Raw genomic sequence first — 26622 nt, forward strand, 5'->3', positions numbered from 1 at the left:
GTCCAGATCTTCTGGGAAGGTGACACATGGCTATGGCAGGGTGTCTGCAGCTCTGTGCCAGACCTTGTTCTCTGGCTGGGCCTGTGTTGGTGCTGGGCTCTGGGCTGGGTTGCTGCCCTCTGCAGAGTCCCCAGGGATGGATCAGATCCCAGTATCTCAGGTGACACCATATGGGCATATGACCTCGAGGGCTTCCATGGATGTGGCTGTGACACATGCCCACAGGCTACACCTTTACAGCTTGGCAGCTTTAAAATGTGCCCAGCAAGGTTGTGGCTCTGTGACTGGTAAGACGCCAACTTGGTTCACCTGCTTTGTGCCGTGCTGCCCCTTGTGGGCTCAAAACATTTCAAAAGGGGCATGTTCAGGGAGAGGACTCCCACACTGCTCTGTGTGAAGGTGCCCACATCATGGAGAGATATGAGAAAAAGAACATTTAAAAACATGAACGTTCAAATTACTATACTCTTTGAATGACAACTGAGTAACTTCTTTCCTTAGGGACTGACAGCATCCATCCAGTGAGTTCCAACACGTAAGGATATATTCTGACAGGAATTTTCCATATTTATGTTGTATAAAGATAGTTATGCAATTTCTACTGGCCACACATTTCTGTTCTTTTTAGTTCCAGATTTGGAACAAAAATATTTTATAATGAGATAGTGCTGTGGTCACCCTTCAAAGATATGTATAATGCATTTATCATATACAGCTGACATCTCCAGGAAAGAGTAATTGCAACTGATTTTCTACCCCTGAATTAACACTTTAAAACCAGTGGATGCCTGTGATTGCTGTTACTGTCTGACAGACCTACACGCTCACTGTGTCTATAATTTTTTTTGTGTCTTAAAGTAACCAGAGGCTTCCTCTGTACTGAGTACATAGCAACAGTGCACAGACATGGGTGTACTGAAGGAGAATAGGATGAATAAATAATACAGGAGGGCACAGATGCCCGTTCTCATTTTCCTCCTGTGTTAAGACATCTCATCTGATGTGTTATTATTACCAGCAACGCTGTGGACATAGTCTGCTCTCGAAAGTGTTCTGGTTTTTCTTCCAGTGCCCCTGGCACATTTGATCATTTTGTTAGCCAGACAGCAGGCTCCGTGTTTTGCAACCACTGGGTAAATAGCTCCAAGCATCAAAGGCAGTTCTGGGCGCAGAGCAGCCCTGGCAGTTTCAGGTGGCTTGCACTGTTGCCCACTCTGGCTGGTGACCCAGACTCAGCCCTGGCAGCAGCCCCCTTCTGGGTCCTGCTAGCCCATGCTGGGAGAAGGTAAATGCTGCAACGGCTTCCAGCAGCTGTGGTGAGAAATTCCCCCCCCGTTGGCAGTGCAGTTCTTGCACAGTTGCCCTGGGCTGGCATGGTGCCATGGGGCTCTCTCAACAGCTGGGGAGGGACGTGCTTCTTCCTCTTTCCATGCCCCACACCACAGCAATGGAGAGACGGGAGAGCCACTAGGCTGAGGAAATTACTTCATGTATTTGAACTCCCTTTTGTTCCTAGCCACCTTATTTTTCATTCATGTCTCCAAATAGACTGGATGATGATGCCTGGTGTGTCAATGGAAAAGGCCAGTAGCAAAAAGATGCAAATAATCATTTGAAGGGTGCATATGCATCAAAAAAACCTAAAAATTAATTAACAGCATGATTATTAAAAAAAATCATGTTTTCTCTCCCAAAGCTACTGCCAGAGTCTGTTTTACTCACGAGACATAGTCCACCACTCTACGGTGGCTGATACTGCTTATCTCCAAGATGCCAGAGGCTCTCAGTTATTTTCCAGGCTGAGTTACGTACAACAGTATGACGTGGCACCAAAAATAATCTGAAAACTTCCATTCACCAACAAAGCATTTCAGATGTTGCTTACGCTGGCAGAGACTGCAAATGTTTTATCAAGCTATTTCTTTTTCAGTCACAAGCAAGCCTACAAAATGAAAGGTAAATTGAGTTTGTTCAAAGCATTGTCCAAACCAAAGATACTAACACACACAGCTGTTCTACATAAGAGTTTTATATCTTTGCTGCTTTAAGAAAACAGATATTACTAACCAGAGCCACATTTTGATTCTTTTTTGTTAGGCAAAACTTACAGACTTACATTAGCAAAAAGAACCAAATAATGACTTAGGAAATAGGAGTCGTCTACAGATAAGTTGCATGGGAAATCAGATAAAAGGGAGAAAAGGCATAACAGCGGCTAGTGATCGGGTATCAGAGGAAAAGGGCTTTGTGTGCTGAAAGGCAAATGAATTGCCAAAGCTACCACAGCACTTGAATTTCATGGATGTACAAACTGCACTTCCCTGCCAGAATTTCACAGCAAAGAGATCTTATACTTTAAGGTGCAAATGCTGTCTTGGCCACATACTTCAGCCTCAAGTTTTTAAAGAAAATGTTCAAGAAACGGCAATGGATTCCAAAGCAAACCTACGCATTGGAAAGCAGCTCTTGTACCTTCACCTGAGACCTCAGCTCAGTCAAAACCAATCTCAAATACCTTGTTTCTCTTTCTTCTTTTTACTTGTCTCTCTCTTTTTCTTTTTCTTTCCTAACTGTCTTCTTGTCATCAATGCATATTCAGAGGGTCTCCATCTCACTTTGAGGTGCTCCACTGAAACTGGTGGAAGATACGTTTAGGTAGGTGCCGGTTTTGACTGCTGTGCTGACTCTAAGCTTTTGCTGCCATTCACCTGACCTTGCTGGCTGATTCAGCCAGCTTCTCTGAGGGGCCTCGTGAGTCCCGCTTGGAGGGAACAGAGGGCCATCACAGGGGGCTGAGGAGTGCTGTGAGAGGGTCTTACAAATGGGTGTTTCAATGGAGAGCACAAACACACCTGAGGAAATTCCAGTGAAATTCTCAGTTCATTTACCAAAGCGACTGTGATTTCTATTGTGCGACTGGGTAAAAAATTACAAGTAATTTATCTCTTGTTGTTTATCTGCTTTCAGGGCATTTTAGAGATATTAACATTCAATATAAAAAGCACTCTGTGGACTCTTAGTCTTTGTTGACTTTTGTTTTAGCAGGTAGTCCATCAGGAAACCTACATTAGATATTTCTCACTGCTTGTTTGTAAGGCATGTCACTAAAGCATATATTTTCTCTTTTCCAAACGCCAACGGAATAACTTTCTCAGTGTTTGCTCCCAGTACGCTGGTAGTACTTACATTGGCCCTCCAGACAGCAATTTTTCACAAGTACATTAACGTTATATCAATGTGAGTTTATGGGCATGTTTTCTTTGCAACAGATCCTTCATTATGCTTGTATGAAAGGATGCCCCTAGGAGTAGGCTGTGAGACTGGATGTCAGTAGAATTGGTCAGTCCATTCTTTTTGTCTAATCCTTGAGTGAGTGTTATTTCCAGGCTACCCTCCCTACAGACATCTAACCAGCTGGTTTATTCCCAGTTTATCTTGTTAAGTGATATTGTGACAAAACACTTGATTTCCCTCTAGTAGAAATCCATTCTGAAGCTTCACAGCCTTAGAAATCTGAATGCCGAGTTTAAAGTGTTTATTTTCTTATAAAAGTTGTTGGTCATTTCTTTTCCCTGCCTGCTGTGCCTCCGCAGCCCGTTGGGTCAGGGGTTCTGCCGAGCTGGCCTCGATTGCCTTGGCAGGATCTTACGCCTCCTCTGTTGCAGTCCTTCCACCCTGCGTAGACTAGTCAGGTAATGGAGAAGAGAAGGAATGGGACATGATCTCGCTAGGAATTCAGAGGGTGGATTTGAGGCAGCATGAGGCAGCAGAGGGAGCTACTCATATGTATGATCTTGTACGACACAGAAGGTTAAAACAGGCTGCATTCCGTGGGGCCCTGTGTGTAAGCCCTTTGCTCAAACCGTGGCCACCTCCTTCCCTATAACATCCCTGGTTATGCCCAGATAGTAATGCAAGGTAAGTTTGTGGTGTCTTGCATTGGCTTAAAAAAGCAAGGATGACATTGTCAAGTAACTGCACAAAGACCCTGAAATGTATTTGTTACACATATAGATATCACCATAACTACAGGTAGGAAAAATAATTTGATACAGCACATTCAGCACACACATGCATGAAGGTTATCACACCACCTTTGTACATTTAGAAACTTACTGGGCAAAGAGGCATGAGAGCTGATTGCCACACTGAGAAGTGATGGTTCCCCAAACTGGAAACCCACCAGCCATGGCTCTTGGCTATGGCTCAGTCCACCATTTGTACTGTAGATTTTATTTCTGAGGACTCCAGAAGGTTGTAGGTTTTCCACCCTTGGCAGTTTTCAAGCTGGGACTAAGCTCTGAGCAGACTGGTCTGACCTGACAGCTGTCCCTACTTTGGTCAGGGACTTGGAGATCTCCCGAAATCCCTCTCAGTGCAAATGACTGACTGCCCTCCCCAGGCTGTAACCCCTACAGGAGTGCTGTTCCTGCCCTGCTCTCTGGGTGACTGGTCCCCAGTCCACAACCACCCTGTCCCTGGCTGGGGGCCTCTCATGTCAGCCTGCTAGCTCTGCACAGGCAGCAGAGGCTCCATGCTCATGAAATCCAATGTGTAGGTTGGCAGGGAGCTATGGAGGTCCTCTGGTTCCCTCTCCTGCTCTAGGTGGGACTATCCCCAATGCTGGATTGGACTTAATCTCACATTCCATAGGTTGTCATGAGGAAAAGGTACATTGGTTATATTTTCAGCAGTACTAGACAGACATGATGAGCATTCATCACCCAGCTGATGACATCTACTTTTGGGTGAGTCAGCACTGTTGCTGGCAGAAGCAGTTCTGGTTTGAAGTGAGTGCATAAGTGCTAGTTGGTGCCAGCAGGTTTGAGACCAGTATGAGCTGAATGAAATCCAGGAAGTGGTGGGTGTCACTGGGTGTGAAATGAGACTCGGCTTAGCGTCAACCAGTCACATTTGTTGTGAGTTCCTGGACCAAGCAGTACCACCTGCCAAGAGCAGATGATGACCTGAGCAATGTTTCCACTGCTTTTGGCACTCAGCAGGTACCATCTGTTCTTCTGGCTCTGCCCACAGGTGTGGGGACCAGCACTTTCATCCGAGTGGTCCCTCAGCAGGCTGTCAGAGATGCAGCCTGAAAACTGACCATCTTTTCCTTAGTGCTCTGCTTGCTTCTTCATACCAAACCTTCCAGTGTTTTTGCACTGGTGTTGCCAGCCATGGGGCTGGGAATCGCATTGCTCCAACCAGAAACGTGAGAACCAGCAGCCCTTTGATGTGGTGCCAGTCTCTCCCTTAATAACGTGCTGCTCTGGCTCTGCAGCTGTCCCTGTCCCCTGTGCCCCAGGGGCTCCCCTGGTCAGGCCCATACAGTGCAGTTGTTTCAAGGGCCTCTACCCCCGCGATGGCTGAGCTCCTTGACCCTTCCAGAGCTGATGGGTTTCCCCATGGCTCTAGGTCAGCCTGAAGCCGGTGTGCAAAAGGACATACTGCTGTTGTGGCTTAATTTTGCTTCTTGGTTTGTGGATGGTTACACTTGACTCCTCCAGCTCTGTAGAGCAGGGTCATAGCACCCTCTAAGCAAAGCATGAACTATAAACCCACCTGCTTGCCCCCAAGCCTTAGTAGCTCTTGATGGGAGTGCAGAAAGTGGGGAAGGAAAACAGCAGTTTCCATGATCTGGGACATCTGCTTCGGAAAGGCCAGTGCACCCTGCTGCCTGCTGTCACGCACCCGGCTACGAAGGTGAGGGAAAAGCCATGGCACTTGTGAAGGTGCTTTGCAAAACCCCAATACTGTTAATTTTTCACCCATCCAAGTCTGCTAACAGATTTAAAAAAAAAAACAAAACAGCAAAGCAAACATAGAGGTAATGAGATAATGACATTGCTTTGCATAAAACCAAATTTGAACCAATAACCACAGCCCAGGCAAGCAGCTCTGGCAGGCATGACTAAGAGATTTTGCTGAGGAAGAGGAATGACCCATCCTGCTCACTGGCTGCCTTGATGTGGCTCTGAGGCAACATTTGCTTTCATGTCTTCTTTTTTTGGTTCATCTGTGAAACAATCAACTCCTGATGCTTGTGCTTTTGCTCTGCACACCCTCACTGTCAGCCAGGTGCCTTTTGCAGTGCCCTCTTTACAAAGCCAGAGAAAAACCTTGTTTTGCATTTATCAGTCACACCTGGAAGTTCTCCAAGGTCTCTTAGCCATTTCAGTGTGAAGCTCACCTCACCTCTGCAGTAATATTTTACTACTTTGTAGATGGAAAAACTGATTGCATTCAGGACCTGCCTGGGCAACTTGAAATTTAGTGATGTACTGTGACTGATTATTCTGTGGAAATGTGCAGAAATATTCCCTGCCTTCTGGGCTGTCTTTCCCCCTTCTGCATTGGCTACTGAAGCATGAACACTGGTCCATGTGATGAGAGAACTGCTCTGTGCCATAGCTTTCCATTGATGTGTTGGCTCCATTTCGCCCTGAAAGCTAGGGTTTTTACTGAGAATGAGAAAATTGAGATCTCTTCAGAAGAAAATTGGAAGCTAGAATTTTCTCTTGGGATGGTAAAACTGAGCTTTTCAGTCAAAGTAGGAATGTGTTAAAAGCATAATTAAACCTAATAAGTCTGCAAATAGCATTTGGATTCCTGCAGCTTGCCAGATCTCTGAAAAGAAGGTTCTTTAGTGAAAAATTCATCACCGTTTATGCAGGAAACTGTTCGAAGCTTCTTATTTCTTGGGGTTTTTAAAGTATTTCTTTAAAAATCTGAAAAATTATACCAAATCCCCCTTACATGATACTGTAAACTATACCAGATATACTGATACTGTAAACTATATCAGATATAAAAACCCCAGCACACTAAATATCACAGAGCGTTAATATGACTGTTGCTGTTTATTGATACTGTTCATTTCCAGCAAACTCCAACCTATTCCTGTAGTGTGAAGTTGAGTCAGGTATGCTTTGATCAAAAAACCTCTAATGTGCGCTAGCAAAACGTATGTTAACGCCTTGCACCAAATCATACCTATCTGAAACCAGAACTCTTCAGGAATGTGCTGTGGAGTACCATAAAATAAGCACGAAATGCAAGAGGGAGAGCTGCATCCAGCATTAGTCTCAGGGCTGGGTTTGGCTTTGTGCACAGGTTCAGCTGCTTCAGTCCTGTGGATGATCGCTGCCAAACGTCCACGTATACCATGACTGTGCAGTGGCCTTCAAACAGACATTGCTGAGGCAGAGAAGCATCTTGAAACAATCCGCTCTCTAGAGTTTGCCCTTCCACTAAGAGGTGACTCTTCTAACTGCTCCAGCTCACCCAGCCTCACTCTATACATTGAGCTTTTTCAGTACTGTCAAGGAAGATTTTCCTCATTAGCTGCTGAAGAGTAATTGCATTTTTTTAGACTTGTTTGTTTCTTATGAATCACTGCAGTGGTGTTCCAAAGACATAAAGAGATATTTATTTCTAGAAACATAACATATTTCTTAACAGTCCAGAAGTACTTTGCATGCTTTGCTGCCATCTTTGCTGATAGCATCAGCAAGTGATTTCTACTCCACAAATACCAGCTAAACCAGAGAAACACTCTCAGAGGGAAATATCTGAGATGTTGGAAAGTGCGTGTTTTAGAAGCATTTTGGCCTCATAGTGGCAATTTTCTCCCTGTTGTTTTAAGCTCACACTTTTCATCTTGTATACTTTGGATGTTATATTTGAAGGTGAAGTACAGACCCAACAAAGTAAGTTTAAGGGTAGAATACCCCTTTGATATCCACACATTGCTGGAGCTTGAGAGAATCTTGCATTAAGGTGAGTGATGGGTAAGACCATTTGAAACCCTTGAGCCTCCTGCATATTTGAGCCGTTTGGGTGGACCACACATGTGAGACCAGGTTCTCTCTCCATCCTGCTTAGTTGTTGACCTCACAGGTGATGACAGCTCCATGCTGAGGACTTCTTATGGTGAAATCTTTCTCAAACGCAGGATGTCCTTAGCCAGCACAGCCTTCTCAGTCCCTTTCAGGGGTCTACAGGGCCCTGCTGATCCAACCCCCTGCCAGCTCTGCTCTGATGCTTTGCTGGGGAGAGGGAGGAGTGCTGCCGGGAAAAGCATATCACGCACCTCATGCAAATGCTGGGGGATATTATTCAGATGCTATTGACTCATGCCTTAGTTCTCATTTGCGCTACAGACTGGGATAATACTGGGTCTGCAAAGAGGGAGCAAGGTACAAGCAAAGCAAACTTGCAAGGTTCTTCTGAATCAGCTTTTGTCCTCTGTGGATTATGCACAGACACAGTTGCTATACATGGCAATGGTTTGCTCACCGCTATGTAAATCAGGATGAGATGTTTAGGACTTCGCATTGTATAAATGAGAGAAAGCAGAGATGAGGAAACACATTGCATAGTACGGTCATGAGCAAACATTTTAGTTTAGGGTCAGTTTTACTGTAGAGTGAGATTGAAGAGTTTGATCGAAGAATTTGATCACCTCCGAATGAGGGAAGTCTGGTGTTATTGTGCGCTACGAAAAGAATAAGCCTTGCAGAGAAAAGAAAAAGAGAGGAAAAATAAATGACAGGAAGACTTCTGCACCTTAGAAATACCTTACCAGAAGTGCAGCACAGTGTAGAGAGAATGCTGTGCAGAAGCAGCAAAGAAAGCAAAGATCACAGGGCCTGCAACCAAGTCATAGCAGGAAATCATCACCTCTAGGGATGACATCTTGTTTCTCTGCTCCCAGGTCCTGCAAAGTTTTCATCTTGTGAGAGTTATGCAATTAATTTAAACAGTTAGTATTTGATGAGTGTCCACTCCTTTGCTAAAAAACAAAACAAAAAAAGAGGAGAATAAGGAGACACAATATTTCTAAAGGCAGCTAAAAACTTTCCTGAATTAAAATAAAGATAATATAGTCATAATATTCACAGCCATCAGTTGGCCTTGGTGACAAGTAAGGAGCATTTTAGGGCATACAAATTGGTTCAAATAATTCCAAGATTTACCACAATCTTGTTCCAACACAAACGATTTAGTAAGCCCCAGTCTGTGCAGGTAATGTGTGTCCTTACAGATCCCTATGGACCCATAAATGACAACCCTTGCTTACTTCTAGACGAGTGTGGATACTTGTTGAACAGCTGGTCTTAGTCCAGTGAAAAAGGTAGATGTTTCTTAATCATCGGAAAGCATCAGCTTGGTTCAAAGTTACCACGTGCAGGACTAAACATTGGCATTTAAAATACCTGGAGCTCTGCCACATGCTCTTTAAGTGGAGGTTCACACAGGAGACAGCCTCTCAAAGTCTGGCATTAGAAGGCTTTTCCTTCTTTGCTTTCTAAGAAGTTGTCAAGGCTCTGGGACTTTTTGACTAAAATTTCTGAAGTGCTCTGCTCTCTTGCAGAGGGCTTCTGGTGAACGGAAGCCTTGTTCCTGGCTACAAATTATACCAAGTTTAACAATGTGATGGGCTTTCTGCTCTCAAATTATTTATTTTCTTAGACAACAGACTAATTTGTTAGTGAAACAGAAATACACATTAGGTATTCCGTTGGTCAGGGGGGCTTAACTAATGTGCTTGTCATTATTTATTCAAACTTGTAATTTATTACACAACTTGTCATTTTTATATAGTTTGGATTTGGCATCACATTGACTCTCCAGGATGGTTTTCTCAGTAGGACAATTGTTTTCTTGGGAAGCTGAAGTGATTCTTGGGACATTCAAGGGATTTACTCGGGGATTTATGGTCATGGTATTGTTTTTCCTATTTGGTTTCTCAAGAAGTTGGGACTAAAATGCTCACAGTCTGAAGAGCTTCTGCAGCGTGGAAAGGAAGTATCCTGTGCTGGCTCTCAGATGGTAGTGATCAGCAATGGCGAGAAGCTGATGCATCTGATGAAATGGCAGTGAGCGAGCCTAGCTCAAAAAGCAGCATTTGGAAAGCGGCGAAAGCTTGGTTGGTGACTGCCACAACCACCCATTTGCCCTGTTAACACTTTCCATTTCACCTACAATTTAGCTATAAAGCTGCCTACTGTCACTGCTGGTGAGGTGAGCACAAGGGAATTACTTGTGCAGGATGCAATCAAATGTTTCCATAGCTCTTCCAATTCATTAACAAACTTCTCCCGGTAACCACCTGGAAGCAGGCAGCTCCCACACACGGCTCCGGGGTGCCCAGAGCAGAGCGCGGGGGGCCGCTGCACCCCGGCTGCCGCAGCAGCATCACTGTGAGTGCAATATCAAAGCGCTAAAGAATTTAAGTGTCTAAATTTACTGGTCTCCATAAGTTTAATTTAACTGGGTGTATTCAAATTAAAAAAATTAGCTTCAGTAGTATAACAATGTACTAATTTGTTCCATGAAATTCTTGCCACAGAGTGGTGTAATGTCGATGCAGTCCCTTGCTCTCTCCCCCTCCTTCTGCACTGAAGGATCCTCCGAGAGTTTTAGCGTGGCAAGGCGGCGGTTGCCACTGTCTCTGGGACTGGCTCGTGTCTGGCTGCTGCTTCTTTCTCTGCCAGCCACTGAGAGGACCAGGAGTTTTTCTTGCCAGTGCTGCTCAGTGAGCAAGAGCACTCGGTGCTCCTTACCTTCTCAGCCCAAGCTTTTCAGCCACCTGCTCAGGGAACGGGACTGCGACTATCCAGATGCACCTAATCAGTAACAGCCCACAAGGAGGAGGTTCCTGAAGCAGATGTCTTGGGAATAGGCCAATAGAAGAAAAGGGTTCTAAATTTTTGGCTCACTCTTCAGGACAACAATTTCTCTGACAGCTCAGGATCCATTTGTGACTGATTCACAAAAAGAAGATTAAATTCATCAGACCATGTATTTAAAATGAACAGTTTAGCACACTCCTGGCTAAAAATAAATACGTTTATAGAAAATATTGAAACAGGATGACTCTCGTATGTAAAGTTCAGCAAGTACATGAATATTTTCTGGCTAATGTCTTCCATTTCCCAGCAAGACAGCCTACAAATTCACATGCCTTATTCAGCTGCTGATTTTTTTTTCAGGACCACTGTGTCCTGAGGAACTTATCACCATTTCTGAGATTGAAGATGACTCTGTCATGAGCTGCTGTATTTCTGTCGTATGAATGTTCACTGTATTTTCATATCTTATCACCACAGCTAAAGTACTATAATTCCACAATTTCACATTTTCACGTAATGCCTAATTTCATTTTTCATGGTAGCAGCTCCTCTGTTTTCCAGCACGCAGCCTGCTGGGGCTGTTGCAGGAAAGCAGCTACGGCACAGTGCTCCACCGCAGAAGGGAATATATTCGTACCCTCAGTGGCTCGTATTTTTAGACCTCAGGATTTCACTGGGTAATTTTAGACTTTGGGCCAGAAATGTTTTAATGAGGTTTACTTTCTGTTTAAACATAGCTCGAGACAACTGCTGGAGGGTTTCAAAGCAGGGTGTCTGTCAGCACAAGAGCTGCCTGTGGTTGCTGCTGTCAGCCAGCGCCCCGAGATCATTTCAACATTGACCAACACTAAGCTGTGTCCCTCAGAAGCAGTATTCAGCGTGGTTTTAACCAGGAATACGTTTCAAGAAGGAAAGCCTCAGTGGTTTGAAATGAACTACAGCTGGTAGCTGCAGTTCAAAACCCGAAATTTTGTGAGTGATTAAATGAATGAATGAGCAAATAATGAGTTATAAAGCAGCTCTCATGCTTATCATTGCTTTACCTGGTCCAGTGAAGTTAGGTTTAGGTCAGGGCGATATACTAAATCATTGGTATACCTGTCATTTGCCATAAAAAAAGGAAGAATATGGCCTCAGTTGCTTACCTGAGATTTCATAAGGGTTCTTGCTTTATCAGCTTAATTTGACCTCTATGATCAGTATTGGGAGCAAATATATTGAAATATATTTGGAATGGCTATGGGCATAAGTAGTATTCAGGACTACCTGCAAAGCACCAGACTTTCTGTATATTTACAAAATCTTTTCATATATAGTGATGCCGATATGTTTGTCAGATGTGACCCAATCGGAGCCGTTATGTCCTGGGCTTCTCCCCTCCAACCACCATTAAAAAACTGTGATGGTTATTCTGTAGGTGGAAAAAGGAAAAAAGTGGGGACAAGATAAGATTATTAGTACAAACCATCAATAATTACAGTTCTTTATAAAGAGCAAGTTGTAGATTATGAATCAAATTATGTCTATTGCATGTAATTTGTATGTAATTTTGGTAATGTCTGTATGTTCTACGTGACTATATTGTATCTGCATGGTTATGCCAAGGCCTTTAATTCTATAGCCTGCAGTGCTTTATTTTTGGTACAAACTCAAAGAATTTTGAAACATCGTACATATTAGTTAAATCTTATGCAGTATAACTATGTTACTTGTGTGAGGCTAGTGGATACTAGCCAAGCCAATTTTCATAAAATGTGTCTTTAATTAAGTTTCCTATTTACTGTTCCCCATAAAATATAATGTGTGCAGATGTAGGCTCTGAAAAAGGAGTGAAAGGAAATAAATTTCTTAATATAAGACCCCCACCTCATTGCTTCATGGCAAAATAAGAGAAAGTTTAAAACCAAAGTAGGACAAAACTTAAATTTCAGTGTTTCTCTTCTCTCTCTCGTGAGTCAGTCCCTGGTAGCCTTTGCCTCCTTGCAGATTAAGACAGTGAGAGGCACGTCCTTCACCTCCTCCCTTCCTGAGGCAGGAACAGAAAATGTGTGCTGGTGGCCACATCCTGCAGTGGAGCCATGTGTAACATACAGACTATCACGGTTCTCTCCAGAGCTTTATTAACCACTTTCCCTTGGCTGATTTTCCCCCTCCTTTTGCTGTTAGTGTCCTCTCAGTCACTTTGCGGCTCCTGGGAGAGCATTCACTTCCAAATCAATCTAAGTGAATTTGGAACACAATATGCATGTGACATGCTATCAAATGCCTTGCCATAATTTAAGTGAGTATGACACCTACCACTTTTTTGCTACCTACTAACTTTGTTAATCCATCCAGAAAGTAATCAAGGTGGTGTGACAAGCGGTATCATGGGCTGCTCATCACTCACAGTTTCATTACCTAGTGAAGGTCTAGTGATTTTTTGTTGTCACATTTATTTTAATCATTTACAAGGAATGGAAGTTAAGAGTTGATCATGATTGTCAATTCATCTCTGTCAGAGACCCAGGCTTTATAGCATGTGACAACATTGCTGTCATACAATGTTTGCAACTGCAGTGATAAAATTAATTGGAAGAGAACTCTTTACCAGTAATTTTCTGTCACCTCCAAAGTAAATATTGAAATACATTTCTCTTTGCTTGGCCTTGGCTTTTGTGTTCTCAGTGTTTGATCATGGCAGGAGAACAAACACATATGTCATTACTATTTCACCGAGAAGGTCAATTCAAATAAATCAAAAAGTGATTAATACTAAGAGTTTCCAGTTGGGAGTGGAAGGACACCTGGACTTCTTAATAAACCGTATTTAACTTTCTTTTAATGGTAATGCCAAACAGCCCTGAGGGGAGGAGGCAGGGCAGCTAGGATGGCATTTAGTTGCTCAGATGCTTCCAGAGAGAAGGTTTTGGGCATAGTCACCCTGAAGTGAGGAGGCTTGCAGATGGACTTAGACATGAGCTTTTAAGGACCAAACAGATGGACAAAATTAGGGTATGAGAGTATTAGGGGTATTATTTCCTTTTTTTTTTTTTTTTTTCTTTTTCTGGCAAGCCTGGTAATGCAGGAAGGTCAGAAAGGAATGCAGTAAGGAAACTTAATGTGTGAAGCCTTCTCTCAAGTGGCCTACCCACAGGGTCACAAAGATTGGTGCACTTCCAATGTCTTGGACTTCTCACTGGAACATCCTAGTGGCTCTCTAGGCTGAAGAGGACTGGCATGATGGTTTGCTCTGGGCTGTAGAGGGAGCTGCTTGGGGTGTCTGCTAATGTACTTTAAAGGGGGATGTGGGATGAATGGACGTGGGGATTTCAAGGACAGCTTTGCACTGTCTGAGATAGCTCTGACTGTAGTGGACTCAGCCTCCTGAAAGCCTGCAGCATTATCCCTCCAGGGCTGATGAGATGCAGAACAGACATGACTCTGCCTGCTGGCACACCTCCTCATGGCTAGAGGTGGGCAGGTGTGACTCACTGCATTACTTCACAGTTTGCTTGCTTTTTAATGGGCTGATGATTTTTTCAAATTAAAAAATCAACCCCGTAATGCTTGTGTGGACCTGGGTCCCTACAGTCTGCTCTATTTGTGCCATTTCCAATGAAACGTCATGCCATGTACACATTTTCCTATTCCCCCTCATAAAGCACTCTGACCCTCCAGTCACACTACCTTCCTTAAAAGCATCCACTTCCCTTTGGATAAAGTGTACATGGTATGTGGGATCTGTCAGCTCTGCTGCTCTGAGAGCTCCTCCTCCCCAGTGCAGGTGTCTTCACCTTCTTGCTCCATCTTCCAGCCCAAACAGAAGAACTGGTGTACAAACCCCAACATGATTTTGGATTTGTTTCCACAACAGATCTTACTGATGTTGGCTTCCTGCTACAAGCTTTCCTCTGAAGCTTTTACCTCCTCCCTTGCTGTGCCTGTGGCTCTGGTTTCACCACTGAAGTCACTCTGTCTGGACTTTGGTTTGTATCTGACTTTCAGTGACTAAGTGCTGCTCCCTTTGCTTCAGACTGAAGGTTCCCCTTGTGCCAGTGTATTTCTGCCTGTGAGGAGTTCCTCTGAGCCAGCCCCACCGCCTGTTTGCATCCATCGCATTGCACCCTCGGCACAGTCTGGTGTCTGGTAGCCTTCGTTAATCTTTCAAATGCTGGGAATTGCTTCACTGTGTGATGCTTGCTTCAGTGTGTGCATGGTACCCTGGGGGCTAGAGCACCAAACGATATGCCCCTCTCTCTTCAGTATTTTAATTCACTCGCTCCCCATTTTTCTGGCATTCAGCTGTCTATTAAGCATCATGATCTTTCTAAAAACCTTCCTCTCTGCTCTACAGAAGGAACACTTCCAGGGTCCTTCTAGCTTTTCCTTCCTGTGTGTGCATTTTTCTCTACCTTTTTCTCTTGGAGGTCAGTAACAGTGGAGGAACACGGACACAAAGCTGGCTTCAGTTCCCAAACAGGATTTCCCAGTTCCAGAAAATGGTAAATCCCAGTCCATCATAACTACAGGCCTTGGATTAATCTTTTCTGATGGTGGGAAATTCTTAGTATGTTTTCAGTTGGTGTGTACAATCCACCACTGCAACATTTTGTTTCAAAAACTGTGCAAGTCCAAATTACATTCACCTGCACCAGGCAAAATGGAAACGATAAAACTAATGTCAGTCCCTCCAGGGTATAGAGGAGCTCCAACTTAATGGGAAACTCTGTGAAGATTCCTGTTAAGGAGAGACCATAACTGAAATGTCAGAAATAGGGAATTTAAATGGCTCATGTAATTGTGAGTAACTGGAAATGCAATTAAGGAAGAAAACAAATCTGGAACAGAAATAGCAAAATTGCTGTATTCAATATACATGTATGATGAACCTGAGCACCAAATATTCCCTAATTTAAAAGAAATTAGATCTGATTATTGCTGTGTCCTGGAGAACTTTCCTTGAATTTTTAATTATAAATTTTCACATAATCTGTGAAAAATTAATTCCTACCATTATGAAATAAAGCATCAAGTAGTCTTGCTCCCATCTAAATTTCTCTTTTGGTTGCCCAGCCCAGAATACTGTAACAGGAGTCAGATGTGGTTCGTTTACTGAGTAACACTCAGTGGGTTCCTCCTCCAAGTTCTTCTCTAGGTGTCTCCTGACAATCTTCCAAAATTTTTACCTGCTGTCACACAGGGTTTTCCAGTGAGTTGTCCAAAATGATGCTCAGCATTTGTAGGCTTTTACATGCATCAAAGCATTTCTTCCTTTTTTTTTTTTTTTTGCTTTTATCCCTGCTTGAAATAATTTGTCACTGCTGAAAAATCATTACTGCTGTTGTTCATTCAGTTACTTTTATTTGACTTCCTCTGAAGTCTCTGGGCTGCTCCAGTATCCAGAAACTTCACTTTGAAATAAAAATGAGACATGGGAATCCAGTAACAGCGATGTTTGAAAGAGCAAGTCCTCTGAGATCCTTCATTTGCACCTGGCACTGTGTGATGGAGGTCTTCGTGCACCTTGCTCACTAGCAAGGCTTCCAAACCCAAGGAAATTAGATCTTGTCTGCCTCTCTCTGCCACTGACTTTGTGCCTCCTGTTTTTCTGCTGTGCCCCCCTCCAGATAGGGGCAATTGATGCAGAGAGATGTTAATGTCAGCAATGAACTGCTTGTGCTTGGTGCTCAGTTTTAGGATGATCTTTCCTGACTCACATACCTTAGCTGTCAAACAGACCAGCAAAACAACTGTGCTCCCTTTCAGCAAAGTCTGCAACCCCCCGTGGTCTGCACTGCGCTGGTTGTAGCTGGGCTATGTCTGCACCAGGACTTGCCAGCACTTCCACCACCATGGTAGAAAACATCCCACCTCTTCCAGACCTCACACCAGCATGTCCCAACATGTGGGACTGTGCTCTGCAGGTCTGTGTGGTTGCCATGCGAAGGAAACTCAGCATCACAGAGGCCCAGGCTGGAACCTGCAGCTACCACCTTTGGTACAGGGGGAAACCCCACAGCCCATGGACATATTCCTTCAAAGGAGCTAGTTCATTTCTGATCTCTTAGCTCTGCTGCTCAAGAGAAACCTGTAAGTAATTTTGAAAGACAGGTCTAGGAATGAAAATTAATAGTAGTAATGCGAAAAAGGTGTTGGGTTTAGGGTCAGTTTTGTAACCTCTCCATATAGGTTATAGATTACTTTTCTACCTGTTTCCCCTAGGAGATAACTATCTGGTCATCTCTAACCCTCTCTCTCCTTGCTGCATGAGTGCCAGCTACCAGCTTTTAGTTGCTCCAGCTTGTATACACCCACTTAAACTCTGAGTAGTTTTCTCAGTCTGTATTTAACTTTGGGCACTCAACAGCTTGTCCAGTTTTTCAGTTAATCTAACAAAATATATGTCTGCAAATACAACATTTGTCTGGACCGTGTCTTTAAATAGCTGTGGCTACAGCAAAGCACTGCAGGTTTCCTAATGACACACGACCTTCTCCTGGCACTGCCAGCCCTCAGAATGGGTCACCTGGCATTGTACCTGCCTCTCTTAGCCCAGCTCTGCCTTGCAAAAAAGCAGGCATGCGTGCATGGAATCAAAGAAGTCCTTTTATTCTTCAGGAGCTTCTCTTGATTTGAAAATAGAAACCAGCCTGCAGTTTCTAACATCATGCAACACATAATGTGCAGTTTGCGTTATGAAGCGACTGCCCCATCACAAAGCTGAAGCCATCAGAGAGGCTGTAGTTTGCCGGGCGGCAAGTTATTTGTGGAGAGTGTGGTGAAGCTGGAGAAAATGTCTGTGGAGAGAACATAAGTCATAAAGTCATACTGGTTATAAATTCAAACAACAGGTGAAAAAAATGTAGCGGAAGATAAATTGATAGTAATTGGATAAAGATTTACAGTAATTCATGGCATTCTCTTGCAGCTCTTCCTTTGGTTATTAGAGTTACGTAAAAACCACAAAAAGAAAAAAACCTTCACCCAGAAAAAGATTCAAGTATCTTCAGAGTTTTTATTTTTAACTCTAATTTCCAAAATTACTGTAGTCCAAAGTCCCATTGAAATTCTGGGGAGCATCTGCTTTTAAAAGCCTGACTGCTTAAAGTTGTTTAGATATCTAAGATAAAAACATGAAAATAGGTATTCTCAAAAGAGTTGCTACATCTCAAATACATTTAAAAATGCAAGAATGAGGTCTAAGAGATCACTGTGCCTTTACTTCCAATATTGTCCTTTTAGAAAAAAAAACCCACAACAATTTACTAATCTTCTGAAATTCCAACACACTTTCAGGTATATTATAAAGAAATCTGTAATTTTAATATATTATTTTAATTTTGTTAAAGTTTAGCCTGAACTGCTGGAAATTTAATTTATTGAGTTACATGTATCATTCTGTTAAATCTATTTCTGATGAGATTTTGAAAGTGCAGGCATTTGTAGTAGAATTGATTTATTAGAAAGCTGAAGAACTATGTTAAATTCTAGGTATTCACAAAAAATCCTTTAGTAGTGGACCCTTGCTGATAAAGTCTGACATCTCCTTATTTGGAAAATTATATTTAACTAAATCTATTTTGAACAATGTTGAAGAAGGTCAGAGCTGCATCTTTTAAATCATGCTGTATTTTATAATGGTTTTATAGCTACTGTCAATTGGTCTAAAACTCAGAAGAACTGCCCAGGAGATGAGAACATTAAGTTCCTGGGTTCTGGTTCATTACTGAATGCAAGCAATGATCTTTCATCCTATTACTGGAATAGATAATTGAAATGTAGGACTACAGATTAGCTGCAATGTGAGGAGTGGTCTTTTTTTTCCTGTAAGTACCACCAACATGCCCTTTCCATCTACCCTATCTGGATTGCAGCGGACTGCAGGCCAGCCAATTAGCCACATTAACAGCTAATCTGGGATAGAATGAGTCAGTGGGGAAAACTGACATTTTTCTGATCTCTGTTTCAAATGCTCTGCTGTCTGTGTGGGTTTAGTGTGATAGTCCAGTTAACGCGGGAATAGGCTCATTTGACAACCGTTTTGTTCTGTATTTATAGTAATGATTTTAAGTTAAAAATGTATCCATGTAGACATACCACTATGTTGACAGACAGCGTAGGCTGACTTTCCAGCTGGAGCAACAGTAGTGGTGAATCAATCCTGCGCTTTATTATAAAATATGGCTTGAAGCACTCTTGGTAGAAAACAAGAGCACCATTTCCTATCTCACTACAAACATGACCAGGAAAAATATAGCTTTGTTAAGAAATGAGTTATTCTGTTCTCTCTAGATGGGTACTAACAGTTTGAAATTTACCCTAGACTTAGCACAGCAGAAAAAAGCTTTTTAAAAATAGGCAGTGTTATTAAAAAGAACAAATTTCAGCACTGATTAAAGAAGAATCATACAAAGGTACCTCCTTTCATCCTGCATAAAGAAACTTCAGTCTGAATCCATAAAGCTATTAAAATAATTGAAATCAGAAGCTGAACTGAAGAGGAAAATATTTCTTTTTCCTTTTCCTGCTTTAAAGGGAGACACTACTGTCTGGTACAACTCTTGAGTTTCAGACAAGCTTTCATTCATAGCACTGGGGAAGCTGAAGCAAAAAGTGTCCTACTGTAAACTCAGATTCACTCTCTATCCTTTCTTTACAGGATGTGTATTTGTTCAGTGCTGACTGTATCTCTCATTTACATACAAGTTTGTGCTGTCAGTGACATGATTTTGTTTTGAAAAAGAGACTGAAATTCATGTCATAGTCCTCAAACTAATCAAGAGTCTATAAAAAGCTGAATAATGCATTGCTCAAATAACACCATGAGGAAATCCAAAAAAATGCCAAGTTTTTTAGAAGTTTTATTTAAAATGCTAAAAATAAAAATACTAACCATCTCCGCTTTGTTTGTTTAACAACAAACTGTTCAAAACACTGTGGTTCAAAACAATGTAACAGTATGTTGGGCTTTCACTCCTGCAATGCAGTCTTGCAGAAATCCAGCCAGCTGGTGGATTGCAGAAGCAATTCCACCATACAGGCAATTGCAGTGGCATCTGCTGGGCAGCAGAATCTCCTCCTGCTTCTTTGGTGGTGATGTCTGCAAGAGAGTGATGTTATACTTAGCATTTTGTATTTGGAAAATACAAAATATGAAAATGTTGTGCCTCAGAGGTGCAGCCAGGTTTGCACTACAAGAGATCTAGTGAGAGGCTTGATCTGCCACACCACATCTTGTGTTATTTTCTTCTTCTGATGCCTTTGTTTGCAGAACTTTCATAAAGATTCATGATTTACATAATGCTGTTTGTAAAGATACACATTCATTATTAACACAGAGATCTGGGCTGAAATTCCTTTTGCTGGTGAATCTCTAATTTGATATTTTCTTTTTCCTGGATGTTTTCATAAAGGCCAAGTGCCCAGCAGCCCAGACACCAGCTAAGGTCCTGCTTGGTTTCAGCCAGTGGGATACAAAGCTCTTCACATCAAAAGCTGCAGGCTTAGGGTACTGTCATTACCACCTGGCTGGCTTTCCACTGCCTTTTTAAAACGTTTTCTGCCCTGACTACTTTGTAAGAAGGTCGTTAAGACTTTCTTCTATTGGCAGAAGTACATGCAGGTCTTTGAGGCTCACTGTGGTTCCTCTTGGGACATGATTTTTTCTCAAAAAGCCACTGCTAAAAATGACAACCTGACTCTGGTAGCCCCTTTGTGAATTTAGGGAGCAGCCATGTGCCGGTGTGTGCAACCATCAACCATGCACAGGGACCATGCAAACGCCCTTGCGGAGCCTCACACGCCTGACCAAAGGGGCATCCTGAGCTGGACCGTTCATTTGGTTAGAAATCAGCATGTGATTTATCCCCAAGAGCAGAATTAGCCGGTGCTCTGGCGAGCCTATCCACCCCCCGTTGCTTTCTGATTGCATGACTGCTCTCCTCGAGCACCAGCTGCGTGCGTCCCCTGGCACTTGTATTTCTTCCTCGCACAGCCACTCAGCGGGATTCTGTTGTGCATCCCCTCACCCACCCCGCCTCAGTAATCTGTTCAACAACATTGTACTTTGGGATCTTCTGCCACAAGCTTTCCTGCCGTGTGATGCAGATGAGCCTCCGAATGGTACAGGGGTTTTGTCTGGGCTCTTACCTTCACAGGAGCTCTGGTTTTCCCTGTATTTGACTGCATCAAGGTACTTAAAAAAATTACTGGAGGGACAGAAACAGGGAGACTCACAATCTACTTGTGAATGATTTGTGAGCAGGGAAAGTAGTGAAATCATCAACCAAATTATCTGCAGTGAATTGTTAGTCTTGCTCTAATTTGAAGTCTAAGTTGGAAAATACATAGCAGATTTCACAAAGGCTTTTCTCCAGCATTCATCCTAATCAGCAGTTTACATACACCCTTCTCCACAGAGAAGCAGAATAGCTGCTAAGTAACGTAACTTACTGCTCAAACTTTCTCACATACATCCTTCCCTACTTCTCCTGCTCTGGCCAGACAGTGCCAGCACTCTTTCTAGTTATTCATATATTTTGCTAATCTACCCATGCCTGGTAAGTCATGATGATATGTGGAAGTGGAGATGGGAGCAACATTTGCTGTAGCTGAGCTTACCTCTCCCGGGGTTGGATACACACATACACACAGCCACAAAGCTGGGCTCTGAGAATAGTTCATGCTGGTAAACGTCTGACTTTGCTGCCGTTTCTGCAGGGAGGTGCACTTATACTGAAAATCATGGCTGTCAGTGGATGCAGAAACCTTGAGAACCACCCTGACTCACTTGAAGCCAAGGCTACATTTTGCTATGCCTCTGCCCTGACTCTCTAGTATGAACCAAAGCTATTTAGGTTGCGTTTCTGACAAGTGACAGTTCTCTAAAATTATTATATTTTTCTGGCAGCCTGGTTTGACAAGCTGGAGAATCTGGTACTATATTTTTGGTTTTTTAAAGCAAAAACTGGAACTGGACTTTTTTTGGCATCTTGTCTTGCAAATTTGTTTCTTAGCTACAGCGCCAGTTCCGTTTCTGACTCTTGTTTTGTGTCTAGTCTGTGTGTCTGCTACAGAGGGGATGCTCTGAGTCATTTTTGTTTCAATCTATTTCATGGGGACCTAAGCTTTTCTTATTCTTTTAAACTTTATAGACTGTGCAATAGTTCCTTCAAGCTAGACTGGCAGTGAGAAGACTGAAAGATTAATGCTAGCAGAATGTGTCTTCTACACACGGTAAAACAGTTCATTGGAAGAGATGCTGCATCCTCGTGTCTGAGGCCAGGTGCGCACAGGAAGGCAAGAGCCGATGCTCACCAGCCCCAGGGCAGGCTCCTGGCTACTGCCTTTCCCCAGGGACTGCCCAGTCTCCTTGGCAGGCATATGGCTGTTTCAGCATCAGTCTCCTGGTGCCTGCCTGTGGGATCCTGGCCAGCAAACCCCAGACCCACAGTGGCTCCCACCTGGGTGGTAAGCTGGGGGTTCCTTGGCATGGCAATCAGGCCAGGTTGGTTTTGCTCTGAAGAGGGGTCAGTATACCTCTGGGAGGTGTTTCCAGCTTCCAGGGCCCAGAGGCAGACTGCAAGTCTTTCCATTACATTCAATAGCCATTTGATTAGGCTGAAGAGATGGAGATAAAAATGCAGGCCTCCTTGCAGAAAACATAATCTCTGACCTTTTTGTTCCATTATATGTTCTCTCCGGGCTGGTTAAGCTGCAAGCATCCAGGACAAGCTGTACTGCTAGCTTAGGCAGGCAGGGCTCCTCCCAGGGCGCTTGCTAAGTAACTTCTTACTTTTCCACGTGCATCATTTCCATGACATGTGCCTTAACTGGCTTTACACCGTCTCAGAGGAGGTTGTTCCTGCCCAGTCCCTAGGCTGCCATGAACTGGGGCTGTGAGGCTCAGGGAAAGGAGCTCCTGATGGGTAGAGGGGTGCTGTGCCCTCTGTCTAGGAGCATACTTCCTGGATCTCCCAAATTTTAGAACCTCTTTGAAGCACCTTTGCTCACATTTAGACCTATTTAAAGGTATTTCTAAGAGCAGGGCTGTCTCTGCCACTCTTAACTGAGACCCACTGCTGCAATGATGACCTTCAGCTTCTGAAGTCTCTGTGATACTGAGGCATGAGCCAGAGGGACACACAACATAAATGATGGCTGCAGACAAGGGTGATGATTCTGAAAGGAAAATTTCAGCCATCTTTCTATTTACTACACAAAATTCTTTAGGATTTTTCTCAAGCAACGTGAAAGGCATGATCTCACTTGCCCTAAATGCCCAGGTGCCATAAAATGTTATCCTCAGCCAGTCATCAAAAGCTGAAACTATGACATGGATTTCCACATTTTGATTATTTCAAAAATTATTCTGACAGTAGAGTAACTCAAAGACCCTAGGTGTTTTATTAATATCCATACTGAGTTGAAAGACAAAGAACCTCTTTATAGCATGTGACTGGTTTGCTTATGGATAGCGTAAGACTGAACTGGTCTTGTGATGGAAACTAGAGACAAACTTAGAGATACAGAAATTGAGGTTGAATTTGGGGGCTAGATCTTTGGCTGCTGTAAAGTGGAGACATTTCTTGAAGGCACTAGAGTTTTCCTGATTTAGGGCAACCATAGATCTGGCCTTAGGGATTTGGATCATATTAAGTTAAAGTCTGCAAAGTGCCTAAGGATCACACAAACAGCTGTTTCTTTTCTGAAGTTGGGTGGTTTAATAGAACACAGCACAGCACATATGCTTCTGCTAGTAAAAGGAATACAGAGGAACTTGTCAACCGCTGATTGTGTTTGCTGTGATTATCATCTCGTTCAACCATATTTGCAGATGTCTTAACACCTTTTACCTTGTTTCCCATAGCTTGTTCAGTTGCCAAGACAGTTTTGAAAATCTCCTGTCTATCTGTGTTGACCTACAAGAGCATTTGTTCTCTCACTGTGTCTCTCAGTCTCACTTTGGATTTGCACATCTCAGTCTGCCACCCTAAGCTTCCCTTACAGTCACTGGAGAGTAGGAGGCACAGTCAGGATCTGAACTATGTTAGGTGTCTGTTGCAGGAGGAGGTGAACACAGGGGATGCATATTTCACACAGTAAATAAGGTAGGTCTGAAAAAAAGAAAGCACGGGGTTTTCTTTGGTACTGAACTACTAAATTATTGTTTTTTGATTGCAATCTTCTGGAACCCAGGAGGGATAAAAGCTGTCTGATGCTCTTTTGGTACCTGTGCTCAAGAACAAATACAGCTCAGCAGACAGACTGCCTCAGGGCTAGGCTGTCAGGACTTACTCTTTGCAGAGCAACATTGCATCTGTATTTCTAACAAGGCAAGGCAAATTTTGAGTTATCAAAACCTAGGAAATGAAATTACCTCTTTCTGGCTGTGGCTCTGCTAGGCTAGCTCTATCCTACGTAATTGCTTTGGCCAGATGCACCTGCTTCCTTGCTGTTGTATCCATGATAGTACTGCCAGCCCATGGGCATCACTCAGAAGGTGGCAACAGACAGCTGAGATCCCACCAAGAACAACAGCCTGAACTGCAGCTTGAGGGTGGTGAGGACTTGCTTGCTTGCCTTGTCCAAAACAGGGTGGACAGGTTTAAGGCTGTAGGTAAGTGATTGTGGGAGATGTTCCTCATGGAGAGTAGCCAAATGTCAGCACTCCACCCGTGCTGTGTGCAGGAAGATGACCCAAAAGATGAGCCTTGGGCTTAGGTGTGGGATAAAGTTACAATGTGGGTAAAGCCTTAGGCGTATTCTTAGCTGCTAAATGATTATTATGATAGCAACTCTTAGGAGAGTCAGTCCCTTTCAGTAAAGCTGTGTCACTGCTTTTCAGGGCAACCAAACCTTCAGGCCAAACTGCCCATTTGTCCACTTAACAGCGAGAGCTTTGCCTGGCCTGGGGAAAAATACTGTCTGCAGCCTGTCCCTTCAAGGGTGCACAGGAGGCCACTCCTAAGGCCCAGATACCTCCACCATAACTCCAGTCATTACAGCAATGTCATGACGTTGGTACTAGGCAGACAAGATGCTCCAGTGTCCTTCTAAGAAGGCTTGAAATGTCACTTTTTGCAAGGGCAGGCCAGATTTGTACGCTGCCTGAGCGCTGACATTCAGGCCAGCTGCAGGCCAGCTAGGAACTGCCCCGACCTCACCGTGCAGGCATATGGCATCGATGTATTGCCCAGGTAGGCTGTTACGGGGATACTCACTCAAGCTAACCGGTACGGGAAAGCTCTTCCCCATGAGCAGGAGAAAGATGAGACAACAAAGTTAGGAAGAGTAATGTGGAAATGAAAACAGAACAAAGGAGTTTAGCAACGGCATGAAAGGCATAAAAATGTGTCTAGGACATCTGGCGGGCTGATGTGAATGGATGCAGATTTCAACTCTGCCAGATGGCTGAGGAGAGCTGGCATTCAGATTTCCTAGTCTGTGTGAAGAAGGACCATATTTACGAAACCGACTCAGCAACTTGCAGCTTTAGGCTGAGATAGAGATCATTCTAGTTTGAGAGAGGAAAGCTTGAGGAACAGGTTAAGGACAAGTTTGGGTCCCAGTTTCTACTCTACCTTTATGTTTCCTCTGGTTTCTGCCCCTACGGCCCATCCCCTGCCCAATTTTTTTAAGTACTTTTTAAAAAAGTTCTTTTTTTATGCATCAAATTATTATTCATTACAAAATAACCTATAACACAACTAGGTAACCCATCCTTGGGGAACTCTATGGAGAATGAGTAGGTTATATAGGCATTGAAAGTGGTTTCATAGCTGGAAGTTTGTTCTTCCCTTCACCTAGTCCCACGAGAGTATCTTTCCCAAATCATCTTGTGGACCTCCCCATATCCTGGCCCAGGTCCTGTCTGAGCAGTCCTCATCTGGTACGAGCGGTTAGACCCCTCACACACCTAACTGCAAAGTAAAGGTGCCTCACTTCTAGAGGGTACCAATGTATTTCTCCCGTTTGACCAGCGGGAGGCCCTTAGAGACCATCAAGCTGTCAGTCTATAAAAACTACGCTTGGCAGTCAAGTAGCCCTCTTTATCTGCAGACCTGCAAGTTCTCCAGAGATTTTAAGGAACAGCTCTGACCCCAGTTTTACAGAACAGATTTATAGCTAGAGAAGAGAGAGGACTTCCCATTAAATTGCAAAATAAGTTAATGGCAATAATTTGTGAGATCTTACAGAATATAGAAAAGGGTAACTTCCCTTTTCTCACAAACAGTAACATCATGTTCATATATTTTTATTGTTGTTTTCTTAAACATTTGGTTTACTCTAGGAAGTGCTTAAGAAAATTAACCTTCACAGCAATTTCTTTCATTCATCCTCATGCACATTGTTACATCAAAAAAACCCAACTGTGCTTAATGTCATTCCTTTCTGGCTCCAGACAGCCAAATACCCAATAGAAGTGTTTTGTCTTTTTCCCTTGAACAGTTGCTTCAGACACTGAGCTATTTTTGTAACTTTCTGGATCACCTCCACTGTTTTCTATCTGCTTTATTGATAGAGGTTTGAACCAGAGAAATTCCTAAGGCAGTCATCTTAGCAGCTGTGCTTTAACCTAGAAATATCTCTGCAGCCTTTTGAGCCAATTCATCTTCTAGTACGGAATGGAGATCTGCTGGGAGTTATCATCTTTTCTAAATGGGCTGAACTTCGGTCTCAGCTGCATCCGAAAAAACTTTCCTGTGGTGGTATCTGTTTCTGCAAGAGTTAGAAGCTACAGAGTATGTCAAACAAGGAAGACTCTTTAGGCTGAATGCCAGCTTTTCTGCTAGACAAAACATCCATATTTCAACTCTTGAAGAAATATCTGTTTATCAAGATGACAGTAATGTCCACATTGATCTGCTTGCCAAGCTTGAAATGTTAATTTTTTATATTATTAGATAAATGAAGATGCACAGGAACAGCATTACACACTATGAAAAGATATACCTTGAGTGGAATAACAAGAAAGTGTTGTAATGTTCCAAGTCTCCCTCTG

The sequence above is a fragment of the Falco naumanni genome, chromosome 2, assembly GCF_017639655.2.
Source record: "Falco naumanni isolate bFalNau1 chromosome 2, bFalNau1.pat, whole genome shotgun sequence".
Taxonomy (NCBI): Eukaryota; Metazoa; Chordata; class Aves; order Falconiformes; family Falconidae; genus Falco; species Falco naumanni.